At 42.2% G+C, this 19141-nt stretch overlaps 1 protein-coding gene and 1 pseudogene across 1 annotated transcript in view; one reads left to right on the top strand and one right to left on the bottom strand.

The window, feature by feature from the left end:
* Positions 1573-1946, bottom strand: Rps13-ps8 (ribosomal protein S13, pseudogene 8; annotated as a pseudogene).
* Rpl12-ps2 (ribosomal protein L12, pseudogene 2) overlaps positions 1578-19141 on the top strand; it is an 852478-nt gene continuing 834914 nt past the window's right edge. The window contains exon 1 of the mRNA XM_063282709.1: positions 1578-1951. The gene's annotated coding sequence lies outside the window, so the exon portion shown is untranslated. The remainder of the gene's footprint in view (positions 1952-19141) is intronic.

Genomic DNA, 19141 nt, shown 5'->3' with positions numbered 1-19141 from the left:
AACCAGAGCAGGACAAAACAAACAAGTAGAAAACAAAAGAGCCAAAGAAAAAGACCAAGACACATATAAGAACCCTGAGATGTACAGAAAACTTAAAAGAACAAAATCAGAAATCATAATATAGAAAGGAAAGATAGAAGGAGGAGGAGGAAGAGGAGGAAGCAGTGACCCAGACAAAGATTATGAGTTCCAAACCTCCCTCAATACCATTTAGTTCATTTTTGTGTTGGCCATCTACTCTTGGGCATGGGGCCTACTCTTAGGTTTGAGACTGCATAAGAGAAAATGAAGTTTTTCTCTGTGAGTGGTTATCAATTGATGATAAACTCAGGGTTAGAGATGGGGTTTGTGTCTGCTTCTGCACTCAGCACTGGGAGTCCTTTTGGCTTAGCCCCATGTAAGCTCAAGCTGTGCATGCTGCCACGGTCTTATGAGTTCTTACGTTGTCCACAGTCTGTGTGAGTTCTTACGTTCAGTCCTGTTAGGTCTAGAAGGCCTTCTTTCCTTGTGTCTTTCATCCCCTCTGGCTCTTAAATCTTTCTATCTCTTCTTCTTCAGGTTCTCTGAACCCTGAGGGAAGGAATTTGATGGAGTAGCCTCATCTTGGACTGAGTTTTCGAAGGTATCTATCTCATTCTCAGCATAATATCTAGATTTGAGTCCCAGTATTTGTGCCCATCTACTGCAGAAAGACACTGATCTCTGAGTATAGAAGAATGTCGCTAGAGTTATTTCACTGCTACGATCCCTCAGTGGAACAGTAGTGTTTCACTTTCCCGGAAGTTCATGGTCTATGTAGTCTCAGGTCCTTGACCACCTGGACATTATGGGGCATGGGTTCCATGTTATGGACTGGGCCTTAATTCCAATCAGTTAGTAGTTGGTTACTCCTATGACTTGTATGCCACTACTATACCAGTGCATCTTGCAGGCAGGTCACCATTGTAGATTTCAGGGTTTGTAACTAGCTTGGTGTTTACCTTTCTCCTCTGGTAGTGAACAGAGTACCTTCCAATACCATGAGCACTCGTCAGTAGGGGTGTAGGCTCTAGGTAGATACCACCAGATCAACTTCTCTATGTTCAGCGAGTTAATGTAGGGATTGCCTTCAGCAATAGGGCTTCACTATCAGTGTATGGAGAGCAATCAATAGCCTTTTGCTTGTAGATTTCCATGGGGCCCTTTGACCAACAACACAATTACATATAACCCATTCCTAGCACTGGAGGTTTCATTTGGTGGTAAGGGATGTCTAGTTGGGGCTTTGTCAACACTGTTAAGTGGTGATTCCAATTTATATCTCTGTCATGGTTTGAATATGCTTAGCCAAGGGAGTGGCACTGTTTGGAGGTATGGCCTTGTTGGAATAGGTGCATAACTGTGGACATGGGCTTTAACAGTTTAAAGAATTTGGGGGCAAGATCCTACCCAGCTAAATTTAGATCTACCTACACACTTTTTTTAATTTACTCAAAGTGATTTACACACATCATGTATACACAACATCATGTATGCTGTTGAACGACTCATGTTTCCAACTGGGTGGGAGGACCTGCTTAGTCTTACGGTATCAGAATCAGGCAGAATTTAGCATCCTTATCTTTTCTGTTCCTCTCAAAGTGCTTTTGGACAGCAACTGCTTTCTTAATCAAATGGTAGAGATCCTCGGGGAATTCAGGGGCAAGGCCTTTGGACTTAAGGATTCTCAACATATTACAGTCACAAAACGGACCTGTGCCATACCACGTGACTCTCTTAGGATCACACACACCTATCTGGGAGACTGGGAGGCCTTTCTTGGCCAATTTGTAAATCTGTTCCTTCACATTGTCAGTGGTCAACTTGAGCCACGTGAGGACTCTATCACTGTAGGGCAGCACTGACTGGGACAGGCCCTTCCCAGGAACATGCGTGCGACCCATGATGGAGGTCTGGTAGCAAAGAGAATGAGGTAGGGAAACACCTTTAATCCCAGGAATCAAAGTCAAACAGATCTCTGAGTTCAAGGCTAGCCTCGGAGAAAGCAGGTTCTAGGCGAATAAAAGCTTAAAACCAGGCATGGTGGTACATGCTTTTAATCCAAGCATTACAGGAGACAGAGCCAGACAGATCTCTGAGTTCAAGGTCAATCTACAGAGCAAATTCCAAGAAAGCCAAGCTTAGGCAGAGAGGGACTTGGAAAACAGAAAGCTGGTAATAGAATAAGGGGGGGGGGCAGATATTCCAGCTCTAGCAAGCAGCAGAACACCTTTGGCCCATGGTTCTAGTTTAGAGTGAAAAATAGAAGGGACCAACAGAACAATTGATGCTGGTTAGCTGGAGCTAAGAAATTAGCGGGGATTAAGAAGAAGCTAGCCTCACTGAGGTAAAATCTTCTGGAAAGTGTTTTCTGAGAGCACAAAGAAGCTGTGTTCCAGAGATAGCCAAGATTGTACCTTGTGCTACAGCTGGACTTGGTAATGCATAAGAGTTGCCCAGGTGTACTGGTTTTGAAGGCATGAAGGGGTCATGAAGAACAGCTGAGGCTGGGCACTGTGAGAAGCCATGGAAGGCCATTGGGAAGGTGCAGCCTCAGTTGTAGTTGATGGCCCAGGGATCATGTAAAGGATTTGAGGCTTGGAACCATGAAAAAAGCCTATGAGAGCCTATTAGTGAAACCTAATTGCAGTGGAAGACCCCAGCATATTAGAGATGCCAGTACCACAGGATAGTCACTAAGAACAGCAGCAGTAGTGGAGTGGAATCAACCAGAGTTTAGAGTGCTACAGAAGGCAGAGTTGAAGTGACCCAAGCCGTTTGGAGGAGCCCAGAAAATCATGTGTGGATCCCAGACATCGGAACAAGGAGCTATGAAGCTGAAGTTGGATTGGAGATCCCAAGATGCTAGAGATGTCAGAGCCGTGGGATACCTGCTGAGGAAAGGTGATAACAGGGAGTGGAACGAGTCAGGAGAAACCTGACCCACCTGTCTTGCTTTGGGAATTATAGTTATTGGACGTATCTCAGAAGAGACTTTGAACTTTGGACTTTTAACACTGTTGAGACCTCTATAGACTATGGGGACTTTGGAAGTTGGACTAAATGTATTTTGCTTTATGCTATGCTTAGGTATGGCCCTCATAGACTCATATGTTTGAACAAGCCTATGGGGACCAGGGAGTGGAATGTCAAGGTTTGAATATGCTTGGCCAAGGGAGTGGTACTATTTGGAAGTGTGGTCTTGTCGGAATAGGTGTATCACTGTGGGTGTGGGCTTTAAGATCCTCATCCTACCTGCCTGGAAGTCAGTCTTCCACTAGTGGTCTTCAGATGAAGCTATAGAACTCTCAGCTCTGCCTGCACCATGCCTGCCTAGATGCTGCCCAGCTCCCACCTTGATGATGATGGACTAAACCTCTGAACCTGTAAGCCAGCCCCAATTAAATGTTGTCCTTATAAGGTCATGGTGTCTGTTCTTAGCAGTAAAACCCTAACTAAGACAGTCTCTTTTATATATATATATATATATATATATATATATATATATATATATATATATATATATTTCCTTTCCTTTTTTTTTTTTTTTTTTTGGAGCTGGGGACCGAACCCAGGGCCTTGCACTTCCTAGGCAAGCGCTCTACCACTGAGCTAAGTCCCCAACCCCTATATGTATATATTTTAAGATGGCTTTATTATTTAGGTTTTCATACAACCCCTTAAATAGTCTGTATTGTGACTTCCCTTCCTGTTTGATCTTCAGGTTCTAACCACCTCCAACCCCAGCCCTCTTCACCCAAAACTATCTGTTCTATTTCTTCTTCCTAGGGCAATCCTTGCTCCCCACCCTCAGTGTGGTTATATAGATCGTAGGCTGCTTACTGAAGACTTAGCAGTGAGCACCCTCATGTAAGTGAATGCTTGCCATACTTTTGATAGTCATTTTTAATTGTATTTGGTTCAAAGAGCCCTGAACTATTTAAAATATTTGGTATAGTTGAAAGTTTAAAAAGATGTTTCCTGTACACAGAAAAATCAATCAAATGGGATTACTGTAAGGGTAAAAAGTTCCTAGTTACCATGCTAGAATAACTATTGGTAAAATTTTCTGAACTCACAGATTATTAAATACCTAGGTTTTATAAAAAAAAAATTGGAAGACTCCTTGGTATTCTTTTCCTTCATCTGTTTGGTTTGTCTGTTCCTATTTAAATACTAGTTCTCATTAGGGTTTGTACCTAGTGCTGGCCTTGATCTACAGCAGCAGCAAATGTCTTGCCATGGGATACTAACTTTACATTACATCCCAATCATTTGCAGTCCCAGAGGCAGAATTGATGGTTGCTACAGAAGAGGTACAACCATCACATAAATGAAGCCAAACCTGAAAATATTTTTCCTTGGTGCTAGTGCAGTTTCAGTATAATGAGGACTCAGAATCATCAGCTAATGACCGAAGATGAATCATAGTTAAAACACTTTTTTTTTTTGGGCATAAAATACCCAATGTTTCTGGTTGGTTGATAATTTTCATAGCAACCATGAAATTTGGCATGTTTTAAACACTTTTTATTAGCTACAGACCCCTTTGAAGCTGCTTATTATGTTCTGAAGTTGTCATGAGGATCCGGGAGAATGATGCATGAGCTCTGCGAGCTTCGGCCCACAGAGCAGCGTGCAGCGCTGTTGAAAGTGGGCCACAGAATTCCTCTGCGCTTCTCCAGCCAAGTAGGAAGCCGAGGAGACGCAGCAGGAGAGGCTCAGAACCACTGACCCAACCCAAAGGTAGAGTTTGCTCAGAACTGTGAACAATTTATTTATACACTCACTTATTCTTTGGAAAGGCAGTGGGAAAGTATGCAGTGTTAACAGGGATGGGAAAAAAATTAACGATAGAGTTAGTTCCATGAGCTGTGAATTCTTTAAAAGAGATAGTACATTCACAAAGCTTTGTAAGTGTGTAATAGCATTGAACTCAAGAAACACACAGCTGTCTTACAAGGTTGACATGTAGTGTAGCCGAGAAATGTGAGCAACAGTCCAAAGGGCGAACTGTTGCCTCACTAACACAACACTGTAGTTCCTATTTTGAATTTTCCTTTTTGGAAACTTCATACATGACTGCTGCACCTATATCATCCCCGATTATTATTCCATCCCAGAATAAAGCTTTCAAATATTTACGCTGAACCATGGACTCCCTAAATTTTATTTCGTGAGATGAGCTATAATGTTTACCAGTTGCTGAGCATATCAGGCTACCTACGACAACTGAAGACAAGGAACTAGAGGAAAAGAGCAGGTGATAGTTTGCTAAAACAATGTGTTTTAAATGTCTTCACTCAGAGTATAGAACAAGTCAAAGCTAAGATGGTAGCCTTGTCATTGCTATTATCTCAGGTAGCTTCTATATTAGAGGAAAACCTCCTGACGATGTTGGATACTTTATAAAATACCTCAATTGGGATAAAAAAAATATTCCCTGGAATTGCTGTGACTTAAACTTTTTTCTTCTGAATAGTCATGATTTTATTTACAAGTTTATTTATACTTACTAAGCCTTGGTGGATTGGTTGGTTTGACTGTACTGGGGCTCACAAATGCTGTGCTTGGGCTCTGCCATCAAGCTATGTCTCAAGCATTTTTTTAGATTTTATTCATTTTTGGGACAGAGTCTTACTCAGTGGTCCAGGAGGGTTTTGAACTCACTCTTGTAGCAGGCTGGCTTGAACTTAGCATTCTTCTGACACGGTTTCCCAAGAAGGTAGCAAAGTTAGGCTTCTAGGCCTGCACTACCAAGCCAAGAAGTAAACATTGTTTGTTTGTTTTTTAACTGCTCATTTTACAATGTTAAGGGAATGTTTAAATACAAATCAAAGTAGAGACAGTTGCACAGTGAATTACAATACTGGTATATTTAGCCAAGCTTTGGGGTTTTTTGAAGGCTTGTCTTGAATTCACAATCCTCCTGCCTCAGCTTCTGGTCAGTCCTCACACTCAGCATAGTCTACTGAGCTTACTTATTTAATGGGAGGGTGTGTGTGTGTGTGTGTGTGTGTGTGTGTGTGTGTCCACTTGCCACAGCACATGTGTGAGGGTCAGATGAGAACTTGCTGGAGAACTTCATTCCTTTGACCAAGTGGGCCTCAGGGATTTCACGCAGGTTCTCAGTTTTGGCAGGAAGCACCTTTCCCTACTAAGCCATCTCACCAGCCTCAGAACTGTGGGGGTTTGCTTTTGAGGAGAAAAGCTGAGCAGCAAGGAGAGATGGAGATGAAATGAGTATGAATCATGAGGTACTTTATAAGTGTGTTTTAATTTGGTGTTTGCTACACCAACACACAGAAGTGTTATTATCTACATACAGTTTTGAGCAGGGGTTCTCAACCTTGGGGTCGTGACCCCTTGACAGTTCTCTATCTCCAAAACTATTCATGTTATGAGTCATAATATCAGTAGCAAAATTGCAGCTTTGAAGTAGAATGGAAATAATTTTATGGTCAGAAGTCACATAACATGAAGAACTGTATTAAAGGGGTCACAGTGTCAGGAAAGTTGAGAACCACTGGTTTAGAGAGAAAGAAATTAAGCCTCTGGAACTGAGGTCTTTCACAGTATCTAGGATCAGAGCCACACTTGAAATGGATCTAAACAATACTCCAGTCTATGTCCCCTCTATGACTCTAGCTCAAAGTTGACAAAGCCCTAAATCACATGACTTGTGAAGAAGAACATATTTCTTCCCTGGTTTTGTTTCTTTGAAATCTCATGCTAGGGTACCCAGGGGACTCAACTAGGTATGGATAAATGTAAGAATACAGGCTGCTGGAAGAGAGGTTTCTAACCTTGATCAGAAATGAAATGGGCAGGGGGAAGCTCCTTTTGAGAGAAAAAGAAATGGACCAATGCAGGCTTTGGGGCACACCACCTAAACTAGCCAATTGTATTGGGTATCAGTGCTGTGGCTGGATATAGTTCCTCAAAGAGCTTTTTGTTATACAAAGGACTGAAGACTTTAGAATACTAGATTAGGAATTTTATTTTTCTACTCTTAAGAACAGTGGCCATGGTGCAGATCTGTCACTCTATTTCTATTCAGATGAAGATGGGTCTTAATCTGGAATGTGTGTGTAACCGTCTTGGAATTAGATTCTCTAGGTCAGACTATTTCCACACAGCAGACGAGCAAATTCCCGGGATACCAGGCAGTATTTTTGCGAACCACTGCTGCTTCCTGTCTGAGAGAACAGGACACTTTGCTTCTAGCCTCAGTTGTAAAATGGTTGGATACCTCACCTCTCTGGGCCTGTTTTTCTTTCTCTGATAGTAAAAATGCTGGAGTAGAAAGTCCTAGACCACTTTCCTTTCTGGTAGTTCGGAGGGGGAGATAAGGATCACAGGCACTTGGGGAAAGAGGAGAGCTATGTGGTGGGGAGGTGAGCACTTTCAATGGTCTAAACATTTACTGTTCCACAGACTTGAAAGTCCATCACTTCTGTAGACTTTTCCAGAAGTGACCTCTTAATATTTCCATTCACTCATCTGACTGTGTTCTAGAACTGTTAAAATTTTTATTTAGGGCTGAAACTTTATTAGAAGTTTGGTTGTTACCGTTGTTGTCCTTACCTCTTTTTGAAATTTTAGGTGTCCAGTGTAGGTGCTTTCTAAACCACAGGTAACTTTGTCTAAGAGTCAAAAAGTCCAGCTCCTTGAAGGGGCTCGAGACCCCAAAAGTACAACAATGCCAAGCAACCAGAGCTTCCAGGGACTAAGCCACTACCTAAAGACTATACATGGACTGACCCTGGACTCTGACCCCATAGGTAGCAATGAATATCCTAGTAAGAGCACCAGTGGAAGGGGAAGCCCTGGGTCCTGCTAAGACTGAACCCCCAGTGAACTAGTCTATGGGGGGAGGGCGGCAATGGGGGGAGGGTTGGGAGGGGAACACCCATAAGGAAGGGGAGGGGGGAGGGGGATGTTTGCCCGGAAAGCGGGAAAGGGAATAACACTCGAAATGTATATAAGAAATACTCAAGTTAATAAAAAAAAAAATAAAAAAAAAATAAATAAAAAAAGTCCAGCTCCCCTTTCAAAAGTTATTTTAGAGTCAAATGCTATATGAAGTGGAATGGATGAAATCTTTTAGTTTGTTTTGGGATGCTGGGATGAAACCCAGGAACTTCCCAGTGTTAGGGGAGCAAATGCTCCACCATGCTACCATCAGATACAGAGCTAAACTTATAATAGTTTAGCTATTCACCGACATATAATTTACTGAAAAAGGAAGGCCAAATAGAACTCTTTTACTATCATACTGAACTGAGCTTTTCTAAGAGTAAGTTCATAAGTGGTTGCATAATCATAAGAAAGGCCAGGTATTTTTATTTATACAAAAAAAAAACCCCAGATTTATCTTCTTTTGATGAGTTCTTGCTAGGGTAAATCCTGCACGTGCTGAGGTTGCCAAGATAAGTTGCGTGTACTCTGTGGTTCTAGGAAACTCAAAGCTAATAGAAGATGCTTACTGCCTATCTGGAAACAAAAGAGAGCTGACAAATGCTTTTGTACTGTATGATTTCATTTGAAGTATAAAGTTGTGTCATTAAGCAGGACTGGAACCTTATCTTTCTCACACTGTGGTACCTGCAACATGACAGTTACTCGATGCATATGTTATACATTGGGTTGATAGTAGATTAAAGAAATACTGGCTTGCATATATACATTTATAACATTTATTCTTATATCCTTCTACTTCTCTTATTGTACCTGTTTGGTGTTAACTGATGGATACTGGAGATATGGAAAAAGAATTATGCATGGCCCAATTTGTAGAATAAGATAAAAGTGTGCCTCTGAAAAGCTGAAGCTAGGAGCTGTGCCAAAACACCAGAATATGGCACCAAACTCAGACACCCTGAAACGCGTTCTCAGAAGTGGTGTTTTCTTCATGAAGAACAGTCACCCAATCCTTATTACAATTTAATATTTGGAAGGAATTTTGAATAGGCTAACAGAAGTGATGGCAGCAAGTCCGAAAGCCTAGAAGTATATTTTAAGTTTTATCAGAATTGTGGGTTATATTTGTGGAGCCCACACAGTATGGCTAATGCTACAAGAAGGATTATTAGTGCTGAAGAATGTAAGAATGGAATCTAAAATGACCTTGGAAAATCTGAGTTGTGAGTTCTAAATAGAAGCACATGTAGGGATACGAGACACATGTGTGAGGACTGTCTCGTGCAACCGTGGCACAAAGAATTTATAGCACACATGGTGCAGTTCAGGAATTGCAAGCTCACTTTTGTCTTACTCTCCTCTGGCCAGAGTAAAATACTCTGGTCAGTCTTGAGTCTGCCAGTTTTAGATATTTGCAACAAAATAAATGAGACTCAGGACCCGCGGATCCCGGCCCGCAGCAGCTCTCTGCTCCCAAACCCCGTGGGAGAGAGACCTCACCGCCTGATCAGGTGGGCACTCCTGAGGCTGCAGAGCGGAGGAGACCACCAACACTGCCCACCCCTGCCCACATCCCTGGCCCAAGAGGCAACTGTATAAGGCCTCTGGGTTCCCGTAGGGGAGGGCCCGGGAGCGGCAGGAACCCTGCGCCTGAGACACTGCCGGAACCTGAAGGAAACAGACCGGATAAACAGTTCTCTGCACCCAAATCCCGTGGGAGGGAGAGCTAAACCTTCAGAGAGGCAGACACGCCTGGGAAAACAGAAGAGACTGCACTCTGTGCACATCCAGACGCCAGAGGAAAACACCAAACGCCATCTGGAACCCTGGTGCACGAAGGCTCCCGGAAAGAGCGGCGCAGATCTTCCCGGTTGCTGCCGCTGCGGAGAGGACTTAGGCAGTACCCCACGAGCAAACTTGAGCCTTGGAACCACAGGTAGGACCAACTTTTCCCCTGCAAGAAACCTGCCTGGTGAACTCAAGACACAGGCCCACAGGAACAGCTGAAGACCTGTAGAGAGGAAAAACTACACGCCCGAAAGCAGAACACTCTGTCCCCATAACTGGCTGAAAGAAAACAGGAAAACAGGTCTACAGCACTCCTGACACACAGGCTTATAGGACAGTCTAGCCACTGTCAGAAATAGCAGAACAAAGTAACACTAGAGATAATCTGATGGCGAGAGGCAAGCGCAGGAACCCAAGCAAGAGAAACCAAGACTACATGGCATCATCGGAGCCCAATTCTCCCACCAAAGCAAACACGGAATATCCAAACACACCAGAAAAGCAAGATCTAGTTTCAAAATCATATTTGATCATGATGCTGGAGGACTTCAAGAAAGACATAAAGAACTCCCTTAGAGAACAAGTAGAAGCCTACAGAGAGGAATCGCAAAAATCCCTGAAAGAATTCCAGGAAAACACAATCAAACAGTTGAAGGAATTAAAAATGGAAATAGAAGCAATCAAGAAAGAACACATGGAAACAACCCTGGACATAGAAAATCAAAAGAAAAGACAAGGAGCTGTAGATACAAGCTTCACCAACAGAATACAAGAGATGGAAGAGAGAATCTCGGGAGCAGAAGATTCCATAGAAATCATTGACTCAACTGTCAAAGATAATGTAAAGCAGAAAAAGCTACTGGTCCAAAATATACAGGAAATCCAGGACTCAATGAGAAGATCAAACCTAAGGATAATAGGTATAGAAGAGAGTGAAGACTCCCAGCTCAAAGGACCAGTAAATATCTTCAACAAAATCATAGAAGAAAACTTCCCTAACCTAAAAAAAGAGATACCCATAGGCATACAAGAAGCCTACAGAACTCCAAATAGATTGGACCAGAAAAGAAACACCTCCCGTCACATAATTGTCAAAACACCAAACGCACAAAATAAAGAAAGAATATTAAAAGCAGTAAGGGAAAAAGGTCAAGTAACATATAAAGGGAGACCTATCAGAATCACACCAGACTTCTCGCCAGAAACTATGAAGGCCAGAAGATCCTGGACTGATGTCATACAGACCCTAAGAGAACACAAATGCCAGCCCAGGTTACTGTATCCTGCAAAACTCTCAATTAACATAGATGGAGAAACCAAGATATTCCATGACAAAACCAAATTTACACAATACCTTTCTACAAATCCAGCACTACAAAGGATAATAAAGGGTAAAGCCCAACATAGGGAGGCAAGCTATACCCTAGAAGAAGCAAGAAACTAATCGTCTTGGCAACAAAACAAAGAGAAGAAAAGCACACAAACATAACCTCACATCCAAATATGAATATAACAGGAAGCAATAATCACTATTCCTTAATATCTCTCAACATCAATGGCCTCAACTCCCCAATAAAAAGACATAGATTAACAAACTGGATACGCAATGAGGACCCTGCATTCTGCTGCCTACAGGAAACACACCTCAGAGACAAAGAGAGACACTACCTCAGAGTGAAAGGCTGGAAAACAACTTTCCAAGCAAATGGTCAGAAGAAGCAAGCTGGAGTAGCCATTCTAATATCAAATAAAATCAATTTTCAATTAAAAGTCATCAAAAAAGATAAGGAAGGACACTTCATATTCATCAAAGGAAAAATCCACCAAGATGAACTCTCAATCCTCATCTTCGGTTGGTTTATATACAAGTGTGCAATTTCTAGGCTTGAAAGTAAAATGATGCTATCTGGTGCTGGATAGAGGAGCCTTATTTTTTATTATGGCAGCTTGCTATTTTTGTAACATGGTGATTTGGTTGAACACAATAAAGTACAGTAGTAACTAAAAAAAAAAATGAGACTCAGATTCCATGCAGGAAAAAGGAAGGAAGGAAGGAAGGAAGGAAGAAAGAAAGAAAGAAAGAAAGAAAGAAAGAAAGAAACTTAAGAATGTGAGAACATGGGCTGGGGATTTGGCTCAGTGGTAGAGCGCTTGCCTAGGAAGCGCAAGGCCCTGGGTTCGGTCCCCAGCTCCGAAAAAAAGAACCAAAAAAAAAAAAAAAAAGGAATGTGAGAACATAGAGAGAATAAGCTGAATTTCTATGTTATGTGTCAAAGCATTTTACCTTTCACTCTTTCTTAGAAGTTACTTGAGGACTAGCTCCACCAAAATGAGGAAGGGTGGCAAGAAAGGGGAATACAGCACCATGCTCAGACCTGGAGATCTGAAGGAGCCACCCCTCTGGAGCAAGTATGACCATGGCCACCTGCCTATCTGATGCATCTCTGAGGCATACAAGGGGAATTGTTTTTTAAAGATAAGAAAGGGCTGACACATAGACAGCAAAGGACTGCCTGGTCTGACTTCAGGAGAGAAGGCACACCTAACCCTGGAGAGACTGAAGCCCCAGGAAGTCAGGAGGCCTGGTGGGGTGGGGGTGGGGTGGGGACAATCTCTTGGAGACAGGGTGGGGTGTAGGGGGAGGAGGAATGGGATAAGGAACTGTTGGAGGGCAGACTGCAGACTGGGAAGGGGAAAAGGACTAGACTATAAAGAAAGATTAAAGATGGGGCTGGGGATTTAGCTCAGTGGTAGAGCGCTTACCTAGGAAGTGCAAGGCCCTGGGTTCGGTCCCCAGCTCCGAAAAAAAGAACCAAAAAAAAAAAAAAAAGAAAGATTAAAGATGAGAGAGAGAGAGAGAGAGAGAGAGAGAGAGAGAGAGAGAGAGAGAAAGAGAGATTCCTGATGTGTTGAAGAGATTTAAGAAAAAAACCTGAAATAGCTGATGTAGAACTGGCAGTTAAATTAGTGGTAGGACCTAGTAAACTCAGCAACATCTGACGCCAGGGAGACACCCAGTGTTAGCCATAAGCAAGAGATGAATTATCATATGCATGTTATGGAGCTTAGCTATGGAATATTTGCATCCTTAGAACCAGGTGAGTTCCAAGTAGTAGCCAAAATCATGCTACAATAAGATTCGGCAGACAGGGAGATGGGAAGGGCCGGTGTGATACATGTGTGGAAGAGCATAGTAAAAGTAAAGTCTCTTTTATCCCACAGTGAGAAATTACAGAGAATAGCTACACCAGGAAAAGTACCATCAGCATGCTAAGAAAAAAACAGCAGAATACTGCTGTGGGCGCACACATCCAAAGTACCAGCCTGTCTATCAAACAAATGAATGAAACAAAATTACGAACTATTTGAGATTGCTGTTGGAGTGGGAGAGATGACTTAGGGGAAGAAGGTTCAAGGAGGCACTATTTTGTCACAGTAATCCTTATAAATTGAATTCTTTCTTTACATATATAATTTTGATTACAACAAGAAGGTAACAGGAAATAAAGTAATTTGGATAAATAAAAGTGTAACTAAGGGACTGGAAATCGCTGGCTGCTGGGTGAGAGAGGGCTGGTTTTCTTTGGGGATGCAGGCCGAGAGTAGCTACCCATGGTTCTGTAGATGTTCCTTCACTAATGCACACATAGGTAATGCTTAAATGGATTCTGGGGGTTGCAGGGAGAGATAGAGACAAAGAGAGAGAGAGAGAGAGAGGGAGAGAGAGAGAGATTGAGATTTGGTGATAGATAATGGGCCGGGAATTGGAGGAGAGGGAATGGAACATTGAATGTATCCAAACACATTATATGCATATGTGGATATTAACTATTTTTGACTCATGACTGTTCTCTGCTGAGTCTGACTCTACATGAATTCCTAAGCACAGATTGAACTTCCTTTCCTGGAGCTTTGTGGGGCTGGCCAAACATACTCAACAGGCTGGCATGGATCATGAGAGGTTATGGAGAAGTCTCATGTGCACTACGTTGGCTCAGCTGGTTTCTTATGACTCTGTGGGCCTCTGGCAAAGTTGTGATGAGAGGACAGAACACTGGATTTGCAGACAGACAACCTAAGGTTAATTTCCAGCTCAATCGCATGCTATGTATGTGACCTCAGAGAAGTTACCTCACCCTGAATTTTAATTTCCTCATCTGTAAATATGGGCCTACGTGATATCCACCCCATAGCAGTGCTGAGTGATTAATAAAGCCATGCTTATAAAACAGCTGACGTATGCTCAAAATATGTCAGTTCCTTCATCTCTGAGGTGGCAATCTCCCCCTCAGGTTTAGATCAGGAATTGTGTATATGATGATATCTGTTTACCTTGAACATAAGCTTATAGGGAATTTGAATATATGTTTAGAGTTCTTGTTTGCTGTTTGTTTCTGAGGCAGGATCTCACTTCTTAGCTGTGGCTATCCTAGAATTCACTACATAAACCAGACTGGCCATGAACTCACAGATTCAACTGCCTTGACCTTCTGAGTGCTGGGTTTGAAGGTGTGTGCCACCCTGCCTGGCTTTATATGTTTAAATATTCACTTGTTTTTACCCTTGTGTGTTAGAAAACAGTAAGTTCTCCTATCCAGATATGGAAATGTTTTTAAAAGTTTATTTGTTCAAATTTATAGCTTTTTGATGTCCCATAGATACAGCTTGAGAGCTTAGTTACACGTGGAGAAGACTTCAGAAATACTCCAGGTCTGGGGGTAATGGAACAGTCAAAACATGCCTACCAAGTCTCCAAAATTGCTACATAAACCTTTGGGATCCTGTGAATCATGGTTTATAAACAACTATTTCATAGATGCAGGCATTTCCCCTAGGGCATTGTTTAGGTGAAGCTTTGAAAAAGCAACATTTTCGTTTTCAACTATTGACTCCAGCACCTGGCTCAGAAAGGTGGGGGAAGGAGAGGGAAGAATGCTCCTCAGGGAAGTGATGAGGCCCCTCATTGGTGAGGTCAGCCAAGCAAAGTCCAGTGTTGAGGAAAAGCCTTCCTAAACTGCTACTTCCCAGCTTTGTCCCACTGTCTAAAATGCCTCTCAGGTAGCCACGGCTCAAATCTACTTGAATACAGTTTAACTGGAAGTATATATTTTTGCTTTGAAACTCTTTAAATAAAACAAATTTCATTATCTACACATATTTTAAATGCAACAAGTAAATAATTTTTCAGTAATAATCATCTACCATACAGGTGGATTTCTCACCTTCGATCCAGGGGAAGGAACATGAAATAGCTATCTCATAGTCCATTCAGCAGGAAGAACATCCTTTCAATAATCCAACAGTTGTGTTGTCAAGCTCTTGCACCCAATACCTTCTGGACACCACACTGACCTGACCAAGACAGTAGCCCTGGTCTGTTTAGAGCAATGGTGGAAACCTAGTTTAAGAAGGATGTAAGCAGGGCAACACCAATACAGAGGAAGGTAAAGTAATTTCAAAGCTGGAACATTCAGAAAGGCCTCTATAAGAGAAGTAAAATCTTGATCTCAAAGTCAAGAGGATTCTTCAGTTGTGAAGGAGATAGTCTAAGGCAGAGATCAGAACCAAATGAATGCTTGAGCCATGGCATGCAGATCCATGTGGCTGGTATGAGGAGTGCATATGAGAAGAGAGTGGTAGCTGGGGAACAGGGAACTAGAGAAAACCCCATAATTAACAAGGGTGATGAGCTCCCAGATACACCAGTGAGGAAGGACAGCAGTGGGCGGAGAAACTAGAGAGTCATCCAGACGGTGGATAACAAGATTTTTTTTTTTTCCGGAGCTGGGACCGAACCCAGGGCTCTACCACTGAGCCAAATCCCCAACCCCGGATAACAAGATCTTGAATTATAGAAATGAACACACCAGTGAGGGCTGGCAAGTTACTATGAATCTCTTTAAGGATATAGTCAATAAGACAAATTGGCAACCTACAGATAGGGGAAAAATATCTTCACTAACCCCACATCCAATAGAGGCTAATATCCAAAATATATAAAGAACTCAAGAAGCTAACCACCAAAAAAACAAACAACTCAATCAAAAAATGGGGTATACAACTAAACCGAGAATTCACAACAGAGGAATCTTGAATGGCTGAGACGTATCTAAAGAAATGTTCAACATGCTTAGTCATCGGGGAAATGCAAATCAAAATGACCCTAAGATTCTACCTCACACCAGTCAGAATGGATAAGAGCAAAACTTCAGGTAACAGCATATGTTGGAGAGGATGTGGAGAAAGAGGAACATTCTACCATTGCTGGTGGGATTGCAAGCTGGTACAACCACTCTGGAAATCAATTTGGAGGTTCTTCAGAAAATTGGAAATAGATTTACTTAAAGACCCAATAATACCACTCTTGGGAATATACCCAAAAGATGCCTCACCATACCACAGGGGCACGTGTTCCACTATGTTCATAGCAGCCTTATTTGTGATAGCCAGCAGCTGGAAACAACCCAGATGTCCCATGACAGAAGAATGGATACAGAAAATGTGGTTCATTTACTCAATGGAATACTACTCAGCTATTAAGAATGAGGATATCCTGAGTTTTGCAGGCAAATGGATGGAACTAGAAAATATCATCCTGAGGTAATTCAGATCCAAAAGGACATGCATGGTATGTACTCACTAATAAGTGGATATTAGTCAAAACAAACCAAAACAAACCAAACCAACCAAACCAACAAAAAAACCAAGTACAGAATACCCAAGATACAGTCCACAGAACTCAAAAAGGTCAACAAGCTGAAGTGTCCGAGTAAGGACGCCTCAGTCTCACTTGGGAGGGAGAAGAAAGCAACTACAAGAGAGGGACCTGGGAGGGAAAGGGGACCGGGTGGGAGGAGGGAGGAACATGATCTGGTATTTGGTGGGTGAAAAGGACTGAAGCCCTGAGGGCCAGCAGAAAGAATGGAAACAGGTGACCGACCTCAGAAGGAAGGGGGTTGGGAGTACTCTCCAAAATGTGCCAGAGACCTGGAAGGTGAGAGACTCTCAGGACTCAAAGGAGGGGACCCTCGATGAAATGTCCTACAGTGGGAAGAGGGAACTTGTTGAACCCACCTCCAGCAGAAAGACAGGGCGTCAAGTGAGGAATGAGGTTGCTATCCTACAGTCAAAGCTCTGACCCATAATTCTTCCTGTCTGAAAGAACTGCAGGGATGGAAATGGAGAAGAGCCCGAGGAAAAGAAGATCCAGTGACAGGCCCAAAGTGGGATCCAGCTCAAGGGGAGGCCCCAAGATCTGGCACCATTTCTGAGGCTATGGAGTGCTCACAAAAAGGGACCTATCATGTCTGCCCTCTGAAAGACCCAACAAGCAGCTGAAAGAGTCAGATGCAGATATATGTACCCAACCAATGGCCAGAAGCTGCTGATCCCTCTGGTTGAATTTGGGAAAAGCTGGAGGAAGCTGAGAAGGAGGGCAATCCTGTTGGAGGACTAGGGGTCTCGTTTAATCTCTCAGACACTGGATCACCCACCAGGCAGCATACACCAGCTGATATGAGGCCCCCAGCACATATACAGCGGAGGACTCCCAGGTCTGGGTTCAGTCAGAGTAGATGTACCTAACCCTCAAGAGACTGGAGGCCCCAGGAAGTTTAGAGGTCTGGTGGGTTGGGTGGGGTAGGAACATACTCATGGAGGGGCGGGAGAGGGAGGAGGTATGGAATGTAGAACAGCCAGAGGATGGACCAGGAGGGGAACAAAATCTGGAGTGTAAAAATAAATAAATAAATAAATAAAAAATAAAAGTAAAAAATTATCTAATAAAACACCATGTAACCGTACTATCTGTTCTAGCTTTGAGCCTGTTGTGGTGGCCCACCTACAACTGAATGAATATTCTCGTGGCCATCCTAAGTCTACAGTAGGTACATGTTGCCATCGCCAAGTCCTCTCATGACTTTCCAGAATTTATTATGAAAGCTATTTTTAGAACATGCTCTTTTTAGTCTCTTTAAACATTGTAAAATAAACTTAGCTAGCCCAATTTGTTCCCTGTGCATGCCCTAGAAAGACTATTAACTCTGCTTCCAGTATGAAAGTTAAGGCCAACATAGCATTGGTAGAGTGGGGACTAAAAACACCTTTACTTTATAGACATTTAATGTAGAGGAGTGAATTGATGGCTTTGTCTCAGCAGTTTTTTGCATTCCTGATCCAGGATACAGTGGAATCTAGTGCACATTTCTTTCAACTCTCGTCTTTAGGGATGTTTGATTAGATGCATAAACATTCAGTACTGTTTTAACATGTTTACTAAATACCTATGCTAAACCCATCAACGAGGCAGCTAAGGAAATAATTTCTGAGGGAAATTTTACTGCTCCACAGTGCTCCTCAGGTTGGAAGTGTCAGGAAACAATGTATTGTGTGGATTTTGTGTGTCCTTCATTGTGTTAAATTTTGCTTTTCAGATGCCTATAATCCACATTTTAATTCTTGCTTTTCCCTTCATTATAATTTGATGAACCAATTTCTCAGACACAGTCTTTTTATTCTCTCAAGATCACTTTTCCCCAAATTGAGGGAGAAATTATATTTAAAGGGGGAGAAATTAAGTTGCCAAAAGTATTCTGACATATGAAATAGTCATTCTTGCAATGTGAAATAGTCATTAGATAATTTCAATGATACCATAGGATAAGTCCTGTTGGTTCAATAAAATAAGGTCTGTCAAAACTTTGGACCTCTTTAAGATGTAGCTAAGTCACAACCTGAAAAGAAAACACCATTTGCAGAAGATCCTTCTTTTTGTTATGTATGATTTATGATTTTTTAATCCTGTTCTCCCTGCCATCCTCTTACTTCTCCACATTCTTTCTTCATTTGAGGGAAACAAGTTTTCCTCACTCTTAATAGAACAAAATACTTTTTGCACAGACGTAGTAATTTCACATTAAACAACTGAGTATTAAAAAAACAAAACACTGATGTAAGGGGTTGTTCAACCCTGTCTGTATATCAGAGATCGGCTAAGGGATCAGTGTGTAAACCCCACCCTTAGAATTACCGATTTGACTGGCATGCGGTAACTTGAATGTTAACACTCAAAACCCCTCCAGGCTAAGTTTAATAGATAGCAGAGGTAAGGCCTCTATCTCTGGAGTCCTCTGCAAACACACACCAGCTTTCTTTTCAGCCTACCAGAGTTAGCCTCTCTTCTCCACTCAAAAGATTTCTGTTGGGGTAACTGCCAGTCAAGTACTATGGTTTTCCAAGCCAGAGAACCAAAATGATCCTATTAACACATGAAACTAAAATACTCACTCTCCCTCCCTCTCTCCTTTTCCCTCCCTCCTTCCTTTCCTTCTTTCCTCCACCCTCTCTCCCTTTCTCTTCTTTTCTCTCTCCTCTCTCTCCTACCTTGGTGCAAGGTGAGGTCCACCATGTGTTA

The sequence above is a fragment of the Rattus norvegicus genome, chromosome 2 (assembly GCF_036323735.1).
Source record: "Rattus norvegicus strain BN/NHsdMcwi chromosome 2, GRCr8, whole genome shotgun sequence".
Lineage (NCBI taxonomy): Eukaryota > Metazoa > Chordata > Mammalia > Rodentia > Muridae > Rattus > Rattus norvegicus.
This window is presented reverse-complemented; position numbering and strand designations above follow the sequence as displayed.